At 32.0% G+C, this 15,428-nt stretch overlaps 1 protein-coding gene across 1 annotated transcript in view; it reads right to left on the reverse strand.

Annotated features, from left to right (window-relative positions):
* LOC149956045 (cytochrome P450 4V2-like) overlaps positions 1 to 15,428 on the reverse strand; it is a 71,290-nt gene that overhangs the window by 39,391 nt on the left and 16,471 nt on the right. The window lies entirely within an intron of this gene.

Genomic DNA, 15,428 nt, shown 5'->3' on the forward strand with positions numbered 1-15,428 from the left:
TATTGTGAATCGGCTATGCATGGACTGGCTCATTTTTCCCTCAGTATATAGCGTACACTATTTACAATAGCAGTAAATTATATGTACACACTTATAATCTCTAAAGGAAGCTAGTGTGGCTCAAATTATTACAATAGAAACAGGCATGGATTATTTATCAATATGTAAACTTGGCACCACACATGATCCCCATGTCACACAAAAGAACCATAATGTTTTTCATTCAACTTAGTTTAAGCCTTGCCCATTTTCTCCAACTGTACTTGCTATATTTCCTAAAATTCCGTTTGTTTTTAGGTTGATTTACAAAATTCATGAGAAAGATGATGCTATCATGAATTGGAAGTAATGTTTTTTTTAACCAAAGCAAATTGTGCTTCCACAATTAAATTCTGTATATATAAGGCATAATTTTGGCTTAACATGCAAATGAGACTGTACACTCCTTTTAAACTAAATTGTATCGTTATTTTGACCCTTCCCTAAAGCAATGTTTTTTGCCCTTGGAAGAACCTAATAATCTCAGTTGAAATTGTATTCAAAATCCATGGTTTTTGTAAAAATTATTGATACAAACTGTCTTTCGAAATAAAATGTAGATTTCATATCTTTGGATACGGTTTTATTTTCAATTTCTCATACATTGTACAATAGATACAAAATTATAGAAATAAGCTAAATTTTTTATTTTCTTTTTTTGCTATCAGGATTTTTTAATATTAGCTGGAAAATTTATTGAAATGCAAAATTGTTATAATAAACATTCAGTGTGCCCTATATGTGAGCAGTCCATTGCACACATATATTGCACTCTTGAATGTTTATTAGTTTTACTGATATTGGCAGATTTCCGAGGATAGCCAGAGTTCCTACACAGTACTGATGAGCCCCATGGAATCTCTGGCCTAAATTTTGACTTTTGATAAAAAAAATTATAATTTGAAATGTTAGCGCCAACTTTAACCTAAATGGTGCTAAAGAAATGTGTGATTTTACTTGACATTTAGTTTCTTTGAAAAACCTTCTGATTCATAAACTTTTTCAAATTCCACTCTATTCCTATTTAGTTCTTTTACGGAAAAATCCTGACCTAGAGAATAATTGTCACTATTAATTGAGGTATTATATACTACTTGTTTATGACATGCTGCGACATTTGATAGCTATATCTGCATGGTGAGGTTGGGGCTAACCCAATTTGTGGATCCAACTTCGGCTTTTCTATAATTGCAGAGCAAAAGGTGCTAAAAAGACTAATTCACCTTAACAAATATCATCATGAGGAGGATTTTACAGTTTATCCAAAGAAAAGTGGGCTTTTTGATTTAACCAGAAATTAATCTTGCAAAAAAACAAATATTTTGAGTTAAACGCGAAAAAGTAAGAAGAGACCAACATTTAGGCCTATGTTTTTAAATGCAAAAAAATATAAACCGCAATTGAAATTGGATTCTTCAAGGTTAAGCCATATGCCTAAAAATCCACTTACATTGGTTATTCACTGAGCTAAAAAGGTAAGTCTTCAGGCCCCAGTCAGGGGTGGAAACTTCCTTATAGAAGTAACTGGCTGCCATATTTCTATGAGAAGTAATCAATCAAGAAATTAACTCATTAATACAGGAACTTGAGCTCATCAATGGAAAATATTTTGAAAAAAGAAGGTAGTTAAATGTGAATTTAACCTAGACAAAAATTTGCCAAATAAAATAATGAAATTTCAAATAAATTTTTTAAAACTAAAAAATAATTTCAATGTCTGAATTTAAGTTGAAAAAAAAGAACTAGGTATTCCGAAAATAATAAACTAATATTTAAGATTTTTATCCAAAACATTTGCATGGCAAAAGAAATAAGCAAGTACAGAATTACCTAGGAATAACATCATCCGTAACATAATAACAATAAGTATTACAATTAACAAGATTTACAACCGAAGTGATTTTCATATTTATTGCGTAATCAAGATGTTTTCTCAGCACAGAGCCCTCTAGTGTCTAAAATATGCGAGACTTCCGCTAAGTCGAAATATCTGGTTTCCAATAGGTGGGGTGGCGGAGTGGTTAGCACTTTCGCCTCGCAGCAAGAGGAGCCGGGTTCGATCCCAACTTGTGGCACTGGGTGAAACTCGGAACAACTCCTTCTGCGTTGAGTTTGCAAGTTCTCTCCCCACTGGTTTAAGGGGTTTTCCCTCGAGATCTTCGGTTTCCCCTTCCATAAAAGCTTGATGAGGTTAACGGTAATAGTTAGTGTAGGGAGCTGTTGGCTCGTACGCGTGGCATGCAGGGCTTGCCACCACCCTCCTATGCATTGTAACCCGGCCACCTGAATTAAAGGCTTTAAAAGTCGCTCGATGACTTAGGCCTAGGGTGGTGCCTTGGGTATTAGCCTAGCTGATTATTATTTTTTTTTTTTTTTTTATTTTGTTTCTCGGTGCCACGAGCTCATTTTTTTATCACGTGTGATTCACACCCGGGCTTCAAAGCCAAAGCCCCTTGCAACTCCAGACTGTGCTCTCCGATATTAGGCTTAAATTTTTATCATAAAGTAGTCATCCAAAACTGTAAGTAGCGATCACAGCTTGAAGAGAGTACGTTTCAGTGGCGAAAAAAGGTTTGTTTAGAAAATTAGCATTAAAGCAATAGGAAGTGTCATACTTATTGAAATTCTGTTACTTATGATAACATTAAATGAAGATAAAGTTTGAAAACAAAGAATTAAGATTTCAAAAACTTACTATAAGGTTTGATAATTAAAGTTACAATTTCTTTAATTTGCTCCACTTTTAACGAATCCGCACAACTTTGTTGTTTTTTTCTAAAAGTTTACTGTTTTTACACAATACCAAGAATCTATAAACATATACCCTATAGCTACATATTCAGCCCAATGATGTATAAATTTTTTAAATGTCTTTAATCCAGTAAGCCTCTTAACTTAATTTCTCACCCCCTTTGAGTGTTCTAGTAGAATTAAATTTCAATTTGGATTTTTCAAGTAATATACATAGTCTATAGTTTCCAATTCATATTTGAGGTCTAAATTAATACACACCTATTTACTTGAAAGTTATTTCATAAATATTGTTCATGATAGCATTAATTGTTTACAAATTATTCCTGTGCATTGGCGTACACGCTATTCATACATAATGGTTTTGTGAGAAACAAGCAGACAATGTAGCTCTGCCTCTCAAAAAAATTTTGAAGAAAAGTTCCTATTCCCATGTATATCCATGGAAGTATATTAACCTCATTCTCAGTGGCATAACTAGCATGGGTGACACCCGGGGTGGATATCATGGTGAGGCTACTAGTCTCTAGTTTGTGGAAGTTTTTATTTTTTTCACGGCCTGCAGTGTCACCCCCAAATCACGCCCAGACGGGTGGTACCCAGGGCAGGCCGCCCCCACCCCCTAGCTATGCCACTGCTCATTCTACAGACATATTTCATATTAAATTTGGCCAAACCATGTTTGGGTGTTTGAATCATTTACATGCTTTTGAACAAAAATAAAAAATATCTCAATGTTATTTATTTTAATTTCACCAAAGGTGACCAGCCAGTTAAGTTTCAATGTCCTTTAGCATTATTTTAGTTTAGCTTAATGATTCTCAAACATAGCCAATAATATTAGATTTAATTTTGAATTATTAAAGAAGTGTGAAAATTTTTCACAATTATTATATTGAATAAGTGGAAAATATTAGGATTATATAAGACTTTGCATAACTTAGTAATTAATTGATATTTCTTAATACTGTTGGAAAGTTAAAAAAATTAAATGACTTATGCGGATTGAACCCTGGTGCAGACACCAACCATAAATTCTTTGGCAAATGCTTCCTTTGCAGTTTCTGAAATGCTTGTATCTTTATCTAAAAAATTCGAAAGATAGTGTACAACAATGTTAATTAAATAAAGATTTTGCATACTCACAATTAATTTTTGGAAAAAATTTGAGGACATAAACTAGCCATACTTCCCATCATAGCATAGTGGTTATTTGATGCATGGACTAATTATAGTACTTCGTACGAAGTACTATAATTAGTCCATATGTTTGATGCGAGTCAGTAGAAGTGTTAAGAAAATGTTTTTTGAAAGGGAAACTAATTCTAAATTGTAAAAAGTAATTAATAAAAACCAAAAACCTTTCAGTGGCAGAAACATAAATGACTCGGTGGGAACAGAAATCATGATGGAGTGAGGAGAGCAGGGTCTGGGGCGCCAAAATATCATTTTTCTATAACATTATTATCTTAAGGGCCGCCAAATTTAAACTCGCCCCGGGCTTAATTTTCGCTAGCTACAGCCCTGGAGGAGAGAGCGGAACCTTAAAATTTTTTGGAAGTGGAATGAACACGGTATTGGGCAGGTGTTATTTTTATCTATAAGATATTATTTCATCTGCATCACAATTTGCATTGCCCTTTAAGTGCAAGAGAAATGAACATGGCTTTGCTAAACCAACTGTATTTTATTTAAAATGGGTAATTTAACTCAATGTGTGGCCCTTGATGTCTTTATATCACCACCATTAAATATAAAAAATGAGGTGCCGCAAGGCAGTGTGTTAGGGTCCCTATTATTCAATATTTATACTGCTAATATTCATGTATGGAGAAAAGTACTGCCCATGAATATGCTTACGATAATTGCCTATATACTATGATCCTATATAATACTGATTTTTTTTTCATCGTTCTGAAGTCAGATCGTATATTTAGTTTCTTACACAATCCATTGTTTAGAAAAACTTCTGTGAAAAACCATATGCTACATTGAGAGGGAGATACAATGGAAAATAATGTTGAAAAACCAAAGCCTCAACTATTACTTAAGACTGACTGCTCATAGCCTGTTCTAAAATAACTAATACACATTCCCCAAACAAGTCTCGAAGTCTAATTTTATATGAAGGTATATTCAAACTAAACTACTGAACAGGTATTAAAATTATCTAATAAAACAATTGATGTTAAATGAAATGCTCAGCGCAAAATCACAGTGGAGGCCAGCCACGGAAAAATAGTACCATTCAGTTATAATGTCTTACTTAATGAGATCGAAGAGCCCTCTGCTATATAATGTGATTAGCAATGTGCCTGGAGATAATTTTACGGAAAACTTCCTAGGTATTTTAAGATCGATTGAATTTTTTTTTGGTTGGTCAGTTGGTTCAGTTAATAATTTTAATATTATATGCAACAAAGAATGTATAGTTCAGACAATTTTTAGCGTTTCTCTCAATCCACCAAGTTCCCCAAGCTAGTCTCCATCCCTTAGGATGAATTAACTCCCCTGTTTATCATTGGTTTGGTATATTTTACGTACCCTAAAATTATTGAAACAGACTTAGGTTACTTTTTTCCTTCCCCATCTGAGCATAATAATATGACTATGGTGCCTGCAGTTTGTCTCCACATAATTATTATTCCTAAGTATAATTACATATTATTGATGCAACTTTAAGGCAGTAGTTCAGTCATTCTTGTCCTATGAATAGACCCTAAATAAATGCTTGCGTTTTCTTTAGTTTTCAATTATAGATTTAATTATTGTGCCAGATATTGTTGGTTATGACCACACTTCCAAGCTGCATCAATTCTGTTTAAACAGAAGCCCAAATCAGTTTAAAAACACAAGATTTTAGATTGGAAAAGTTTTTACTTCTTTACTAGAGGGATTAATAGGGTGGATTAAATTAGAGTATCTCCCATTATAATTCACAAAAGTAGAGATGAGATGAAACTCAGAGCTGTCGTTTTGTATGGGGGAAATAGGGCAATGCCCTTGGGCTACACGCAGGGTTGCTACCATGGATTTTGCATGGAGACCAACCTGACCTTTATTACAGCAAAGACACCTCCAAATAAACTTTTTCCTTTCTTATCTGTTCCCTTCTCTCACTCAAGGCAACAGAAAAGTGGTAGCAACTCAATTTGTCTTTCTATATTGATTATTCCATTAACTGCTCTGTTGGTTATAAATTATCTGAATTAGCATCATTAAATACGCAAGTAAACGCCAATCTTAAAAAAAATTGGCACTTCCCCTCTTACATGCCTCAAGAAAAATTTATGAAACACTGCGTATTATATTTGTAGTATTACAAGAAACGTGATACTGCTTATATTAATAAATTAGGAAGCCATAGTTTAACTTAAGTAATGTTATCTATTGATCTTGTGAGGACTACAAAAAATTTAGAAGTTTCAATTGGGCTTTCTATATTAACAATATCCCCTATTGTTTTAACTTTCTACAATCCTAAACAAAATTATTCATAATTAACTATTAATATAGTTTTATAGCAGGTGATTTAGTTGATAGATATTCATGTTTTTTCTTATATATGGAGGAATCATGTTAGTTAGTTAATCCATACTCTCAAAGAAATCATGATTTAAATTAATTGAAGCAAGATTATATAATACTACGTTTATTATTAAACTGATTATACAACAAATGAAAAATTTGTTCGTAAACATTAAAAACTGATGTCTATAAAAATTCTACCAAAACTTTACATGTATACTTTCTCTTGAGTAATAAAACTTAAAATAAGAAATTTATGAAATGATTAATGTTTTATCCTGATTAAAAGGGATATAGTTATAGGGGAAAGAGTACTGTTGCCTTTGCCTTATTTCGTTTAAGTTCAACTAGAGTCTCTCCTCTAGTACTTGAAATAAATTGGGATATTTTTGACTGCATTGTTTATTAGTTATAACATAATAAAGCGAAAGATGCTGGATTAGCACAAAACTAGCCTCACAACTTAATATTATATCTAATTAAAGAATAAATAAGTCACCAAAGATATTTCAAGTACTAGAGAAGGGGGGGGGGGGCAACCTTTTCCAGTCGAGGGCCAAATTCTAAAATTCAAAGTTTGACATTAATGAAATTAGGAACAAAGCTAACCTTTTAATTCAATTCAATTGCACAAAATACCGGACGTATCTGAAATATCTCTTTAAAATAGGTGCATGTGTAGAAAATTTAAATGAGTAGCACTAGCTACTAGAATTTAGGTTCGCGGGCCGCAATATAAATCTTGACCAACCATGTGTTGGCCATCCTTGTACTAGAGGAATGTTTGATTTTTACATAGAAGAATAGCTTGTAGGTGAAATTTTGAAATGAAAGAACTTGAACGAAAAAGGCCATTTTACAGTACTCTTTTAAATTAACGTTAGTAGTTTACCATAGTTTGACATCTTCATAAGGAAGTAAGTATGTAATACCTGACACCAGTCATCACAGGCACTTTCACTTAAGTTTGTTACACAAATTTTCAAATTCATAGAATGAAAATGGCAGCGGCAACCTTCAAAAGGTAGGTTTTTAAATAAATAGTGCATGACACAATGATATCACACTCTTTTCAGTTGCGCCTTAATTAAATCTCCTAGAAGTTAAATCACGGTACGTGGTTCAGCTATATTGCTTTGCATTTTTCTTAGAAACTAAGATAATACCTTCTTAACCACATGTGTTGATCTATACTCTTGAACCGTTGGGAGTATTTCAAAACAAAGACAATACATACGCTTACTAGACAGGCATGTTCAATTGCCCAATTGGCACACAATAGCAGACACTGGTCCAAATCCCCCCCCCCACTCTGCTGCTTCAGCTGGTAAAAAGTCTTCTTGCACGTTTCAAATGTCCACTGCGCTCAAAAAATGGAAGTCACTAACTCAAAAAAATCTTACCCGTAAATGGATTTTAGAAACTCTGATTCGTTCTCTTGGTAGAATTTATTTTAATTTCACTAAAATGGTCCTGTTACACCTAATTTCAAAGTAGTTTAAGACACCAAGTTTATCCGCTTAAGTAAGAAAATCTCAACCACAAACAATGATTGTTTCTCCAGCGCCGAGTTACTGCTTACATTAAAATAGAATAATAAGGAACGCAAGCTAAAATTCATGTCACTTATGGGTTTCGGTTCCCAAAAACAAATATTAACAGATAAATGGCCAACATTGTATAGCGGAGGCAACGTACAGTATGATATGTGACCAAAGCTTACCCCATTAATTAGCTTTGCAGATTATTACAGTATATTTTAAAACTTTCTAAATATTGAACATATTTTGGTTGGCAGTATCAGAATATTGTTATACAAGACCTGTAGTGGTATTAAAATTAGAAAATTAACTGATTTATCACATCACATCATAACATATTGCATAATTTGATCAGTTTAAATTTACATGGGATTAATTGTAGTACCTTGGACTAACTAATTATTAATATCAAAAGTCGTAATATGGTAATATCTTAGATATAAAAATATATATACCTTGCAATATAGAACTAGGACTAAAATTAATCCAAGTTCCTACTATAATTAAACCAAGATATTACTATTGCTTTGACCATATAGGGAAAGACAAAAAACAAATAACTCCAAATAAAAAAAAATATTCTTAAGATAATAGTTCATTAATTGTATAATTACTTATTAAATTTCACAATTTGTATCAACTTAAACATGAACTACATGTCTATTTACTTTAGACGAATCCAATTTGTTAGCTTTCCCGCGGTTGTTTAGGCCTATTTATCCAAGTTCACACTTTGCGCTTCAAAGCCTTAGAAACCTACAATTTCCTAATAGGTTCGCGAAGCTTCCCAGTGCGAACAAACTTTTAAATTGGAAAAATGTTTAAACATCAAAAACTTTAATAATTAAGCATCTTTTCAAGTAAAAAAGTTGCGTACTCGAAAATTAAACAGTACTTAGACGTATAAAACAATAAAATTGTACATATATTGGTTAACTATTGTTTAAACGCTAAATACGATATTTATCTATTTTGACAAACTCATCTGCTATTATAGCCAAGGCCATGAGTACGGTGTACTACCCATGCCTCTGATTTCCAGATCACAAGTCTTCATAGTATAACTAAACTTTCATCGCAAAAGCTTTGAAACTTATAGAAAATGTGTACGACTTGAAAATCTTGGAAAACGATTGTCCAAATATGTTTTGATGATGCTATCACCTAACAATGCTGTTAAACGCTGCGAGTATACACAAAAAGTAGGCTTTTAATGTCAGGTTACTTAATTAGAGTAATTAATATAAATATTGTTTATTTCTCAAAATTAGTGACTGAATTCCAAATTTTTTTATCAAAACTTAAATTTTTATCAAAATTAAATAAATTTCAATTATTTTGAAACAAAATAAATTTAATAACTATTAATTTTTATTTTTTTTTATAGTTTTATATTGTAATTTTATGATATTATAATGCTATCATACCAAGTATTTCATAATAAATAATATATGCGGATATTTAATGATTATAAGTCTAATTTGGCGCTCTGAAAGATTAGTTTTAAGAAAACGCCAAGGAGACAATTAAAATTTAGTTTGAATGCCTTAAATTTAAGATTAGATTATTAAATTAATATTTAACTACTTTTTAAGTAAGCGCCCGTCGGTTTTCTTTAATTAAATACCTTTTCTTAAAAATGGGTAATTCCTTTTTATTATCTCAGAGCGCTCTGAGGTCCACTCTTTGTTATCCACTAATTTTCCTTTTTATAAATAGTGTAGTTCAGAGGGTTCGTAGCGCTCTGAGAGCGGTAAAGGGAAATAGTGAAAATAATAAGACTTTCATGTTTCGATTTTTCCTATATATGGCTTCAAAAATGCAAATTCATTATTTTTAGCAGTTTAATTGTGGTCAAATACTTTAGACTAGCTTCAGATAAATTACATTTTCAAACACTTAAATTATTTAATTTGTTTATCCCTAGCATCATTGCTACCAAATCAAAGCGTTATATAGTCTTTGGTTTTTTTTTTCTTTTTCTTTCCAATAGTCCAGTCGGGCCATGGTCCAGTAAAGCAGACAATTATTTTTTATTTAACGAGTGGCAGACTGACAGTAGCTGAGGTACTTACTAATCCGGTCTGTCTTTAACATATTGTTTTAATGCGTGGAAATAATCCAAAGGAAATATAAGAGAGGAATAGTTTAGGGTTAAAATTATCTTGAAGATTTAAAGCTATGATTTTTGTTAATAATAAGTTTTCAATAGGCAAGGCTTAGTAATAACTTTATTTTACCGAAGTCCGAAAGTGAGTAGGCCCATGGACTAATTAACAATTAATTAGTCCATGGTAGGCCTAACCATTGGCCAAATAATGATAAATCTAGAACATTACTTTTAGTAACTTTATTCGAAAAACCGCTCCAATAGCGCTAACACCCGATCGCAGACCTACGTCATTTTGGGAGTAAATTTTTAAGGGACAGTTTAAAAAAATTATTCACGGGGTCGTCGTAGTAAATATCCGGTATTTATCATTACTTGGCCCATGGCCTAACGTATCCACGTATCCCCATTTTTCTGTTAACTTTGAATAATTCCGCATTATGATTTTACTATACCTAAGAAAATCCCAGGCCCGACTCATTCACTAAAGGAATCAACCCGGTCAGACTTGACATTTATTCATAAAAATTATTAATTGTTAAAATTGTATGGTGGCTAATAAAACTAAAATGTAAGTAACTCACCGTTTTGTTTAGAAGTGGCACAAAAATGTTTCTAAGCTAGACCACTTATAAAGTTACCATACGGAATAAAACCAGAAGCCTATAAATCCAATTAGTAGTAATTTTTACAGCATTAAATTAGAGTTACTTTGTACTAAGGGATCTATCGTCTTTGTAGTGAAAAGTAGTTAACCTCAAATAGAAAATATGGTAAACAAAATCAAATCTAGAATCTGTTTACTTCACTACAACAAATATTCTATTACTTTGGTACAAGACTGCTTACCTACCAATATTTGACTATAGGGTAATTATTTCTGAAATCATCAGACTTTGCTGCATGATAGTAACAGATTTTAACAAAACTTTTTTGGTGCGTTCATCTACCTCTACAATGAAGATTTCCGAAGTTTACCGGAAATATTTCAAAAAATTTATAAGTTATGATTTTCTGAAATTGGAGTTTTTTGGCTTAATTTTGGTGTATGTTATTGACATTAATTTTAATATCGCGTTCGCTAAAGGTTGGGAAAACATAAAAAAGGGTATCCTAAGGTAAAACTGTACGCTGAAACCGAATTTGAAATCTATTTAATTATATCTGCTATATATTTTGATATACGAGCCAAAACGTGGGGTGACACTTAATATTTTACTCACTAGGCGGCACACCTCCAATATCAAGAAGCCTGTATTCATTGCATCATCTTATACACAGAAACGTTCTTGTAAAATATCGTTTTGGTCTAAGCATTATTTCTATATAAAAATAATATTAAATTTTTCTTATTTTGACCAATTATTTATTGCAATTTTTTTGAAGTAATATAAAAAAACCACTAATGGTTATGCTAAACAATTTCAATGCAATTTATTCCATTTTTAAGAACCGTGCTTTGGTCTTTTTCAAACATTCGTTCGCAAAGTAGTAATGTCTTCACCTTGGTGATGTGGGAATTTTAACTACACAAAGAATTTCAAATTCCGAAATCCAGTGTTCATCTTTTCTATTTGGCCAGTTGTAAGAGCTCAATATTCCGTGCGGGTGAGTAAACTAATAAGTGATTCTCTGCATTCTTCATTTGTTTCTCTAACTACTCGGAAATATAACTTGGCCAGGCAAGAAGTCGGACCGTGGATGCAACGTTTCATCGCAGATTTAAACTTTCAAAAATGCGTAATTGTGATAAAAGATTGGTGACTGCGTGTTCCTTGTTCGGTTTTAGTCTTTTCGAGTCTGTTTTTTAATATTATCACGATGTAAATCTACATAGATTTACATTGTGATAATATTAAACAGACTCTCGGGTGAAGAATCATCTGCGATGAAACGTTGCATCCACGGTCCGACTTCTTGCCTGACCAATACGTTGCCACAATTTTGGACCCGCACGGAATATTGAGCTCTTACAACTGGCCAAATAGAAAAGATGAACACTGGATTTCGGAATTTGAAATTCTTTGTGTAGTTAAAAGTCCCACATTACTACTTTGCGAACGAATGTTTGAATAAGACCAAAGCACGGTTCTTGAAAATGGAATAAATTGCATGGAAATTGTTTAGTATAGCCATTAGTGGTTTTTTTTATATTTTAAAATTGCAATAAATAATTGGTCAAAAATTAGAAAAATTTAATATAATTTTTATATAGAAATAATGCTTAGACCAAAACGATATTTTACAAGAGCTTTTCTGTGTATAAGATGATGCACTGAAAAAAGGCTTTTTGATGTTGGAGGTGTGCCGCCTAGTGAGTAAAATATTAAGTTTCACCCCGCGTTTTGGCTCGTATATCACAATTTATAGCAGATACAATGAAATAGATTTCAAAGTCTGTTTCAGCGTACAGTTTTACCTTAGGATACCCTTTTTTATGTTTTCCCAACCTTTAGGGAACGCGATATTAAAATTAATGTCAATAACATACACCAAAATTAAGCCAAAAATCTCAAATTTCAGAAAATCATAACTTATAAATTTTTTGAAATACTTCCGGTAAACTTCGGAAATCTTCATTGTAGAGGTAGATGAACGCACATAAAAAGTTTTGTTAAAATCTGTTACTATCATGCAGCAAAGTCTGATGATTTCAGAAGTAATTACCCTATAGTCAAATATTGGTAGGTAAGCAGTCTTCTACCAAAGTAATAGATTCTAGATTTGATTTTGTTTACCATATTTTCTATTTGAGGTTAACTACTTTTCACCACAAAGATGATAGATCCCTTAGTACAAAGTAACTCTAATTTAATGCTGTAAAAATTACTACTAATTGGATTTATAGGCTTCTTTTTTTTATTCCGTGTGGTAACTTTATAAGTGGTCTAGCTTAGAAACATTTTTGTGCCACTTCTAAACAAAACGGTGAGTTACTTACATTTTAGTTTTATTAGCCACCATACAATTTTAACAATTAATAATTTTTATGAATAAATGTCAAGTCTGACCGGGTTGATTCCTTTAGTGAATGAGTCGGGCCTGGGATTTTCTTAGGTATAGTAAAATCATAATGCGGAATTATTCAAAGTTAACAGAAAAATGGGGATACATGGATATGTTAGGCCATGGGCCAAGTAATGATAAATACCGGATATTTACAACGACGACCACGTGAATTATTTTTTTAAACTGTCCCTTAAAAAATTTACTACCAAAATGACGTAGGTCTGCGATCGGGTGTTAGCGCTATTGGACGGGTTTTTCGAATAAAGTTACTTAAAGTAATGTTCTAGATTTATCATTATTTGGCCTATGGTTAGGCCTACTCCCTTTCGGACTTGGTAAAATAAAGTTATTACTAAGCCTTGCCTATTGAAAACTTATTAACCGGAAGTTTATCGCACAAAAATCATAGAAGTTTTGTAGTATTCTTCAATGTATCACAAAACTAAAAAAACGTATTATAAACTTATGGAGCACTTAATTGAGTTTTGTTACTGACGCCGTGAGAGTTTATACTCTTTATGGATGTGAACACTTAAATTCCAAAAAAAGCTTTAGGGTATTTGTCTCTTTTTTAATGTTGGTTGTCTTCATAAGCTGAGCCAAGACATCACTATTATCAGCCGTAAATTATTTGTTAAGTCATCATACCACATGTTATAATTATGGGGAGACTATCCATAATATGATTTGCGAGCTGAATGGTGTAAAAAGCAAACAAATTTGCTCTCCAAACATTTTACTATGCCCAGTCATTTGCCCTTCTACCGTTTAAAATATAAGGAATGAAACCTGATAATAAAAGATTGTAATGATTTCATATTTTTTAGTTAAATAAGAATGCCCGAACATCACTAGACACACTATTTTGGAAGCTCACAATTCCATTTTGAATATTTAATATTCCTTTATGCCTAGTCAATTATAAACAAAGACAATTTGAAACACAAAAAACCATATATTGAACATATAGGGGCAGCCTTTGCTCAACATTGGTAAGCGAAATCAAAATAGGTAAGTAATTAAAAAAATGCATGCAAGTTTCAAAATTATGTGAAATGCAGAAAGGCTTGTTCCATTTGGACCCTCATAATAGAAAAGGGGCTGATGTTTGTGGTACAAAATGAATACATTCAATGTGTTCGTTTACTGTAAAAATTAAATATATTTTTATATTATGAAAATGACAAATTTTAATTAAAACTACCTTTGAATTTGCTATCTATAACTGTAGATGTGCTTCTGATTAATTCAATCTTATCCTGACATAAGCAGGTAAATACTAGAAATACCCTACCCCAGATGATTTTGGAAACCAATTGAATGAACACGGATTTTTTTCGTATGAAAAGAATAGTAAAATAAAACCAACTTAGAATGATGATCAAGGTAGCATCAAGGTTAGTGTAATCCAAATGTATACTAAACTCGTTTTCCAGAATTTGAAAGGGCAATATTTGCGCCATTGAATAATACTTTTAAAATCGCATAGATTACTATTCATTATTTAAAATTAGTAATTACTATTAGTGTAAAAATAATTTGAGCCTCATCTACCTGGATTCAGTTAGATTTGGCTCAAAATCAAAGAGCAGAAAGACATTATGCTGAGCGGAGCAAGACTATATTGGTTTTAAACGTGTTAGTTCACTTTGATACACAATTAAGTCATCCACCTTATGAAAAAAGGATTTATATTGATATGATGCGTTATATATTCAATAAATACAACAACCAAACAAGATATTTGAAATGAACTTGGAGGAAACTTTAATCAGGCAAATATAAAAATCAAACTGGAGAAATAACTCTCATATGGCATATTATGCAGTAAAGTTTTGTATCACTGTTCTGTTTCATTTTACTAATAGTTTGCTTCGCGTTAAAGAGTCAGAATGTTTTTGATCTATTAGATTTTTGCATAAGGTATATAAATATATAATGATAATAATAATGGTAATGATGATTTTACTTGAAAAATAAATATTCACTAGCAAATTGAAGTTTTTAAATGGAAGGGTAGGCTTCACTTAATTTCTTGGGTGCCTGTTATTGATGTCATTTGCGGGCAGGTTTTTATATTGGTTGCTACTAGAGCGAGCTGAGAGATAATGTTTCAGAGGGAAACCAGAGAGAAAATTGTAAGAGAAAAATTTCTCAAGACCTTAATCCTAACTTTGGGATTTTCCAAAATCATTTTAACTCTTATGGTGAACATTAATATGACATCAGAATAAAAATTATACCTTTAATAAATTTATAATTGTTTTACGTATAAGGAAATTAATTACCAATAATCAGAAATAAATACCTTATTTCGAAAACCAACTTTGATGTAATAAGCTTTCGAAACATATTGGTGGTTTTCACTGTTTTTTGATGCACTGTTAAAGTTATTGAGCGAGTGAGTGTTTATTTTATGTTCACGCTTGGATTGTGGACATTCGTGATGC

Source organism: Leiobunum rupestre, chromosome 2 (assembly GCF_980474605.1).
Source record: "Leiobunum rupestre chromosome 2, qqLeiRupe1.1.hap1, whole genome shotgun sequence".
Taxonomy (NCBI): Eukaryota; Metazoa; Arthropoda; class Arachnida; order Opiliones; family Sclerosomatidae; genus Leiobunum; species Leiobunum rupestre.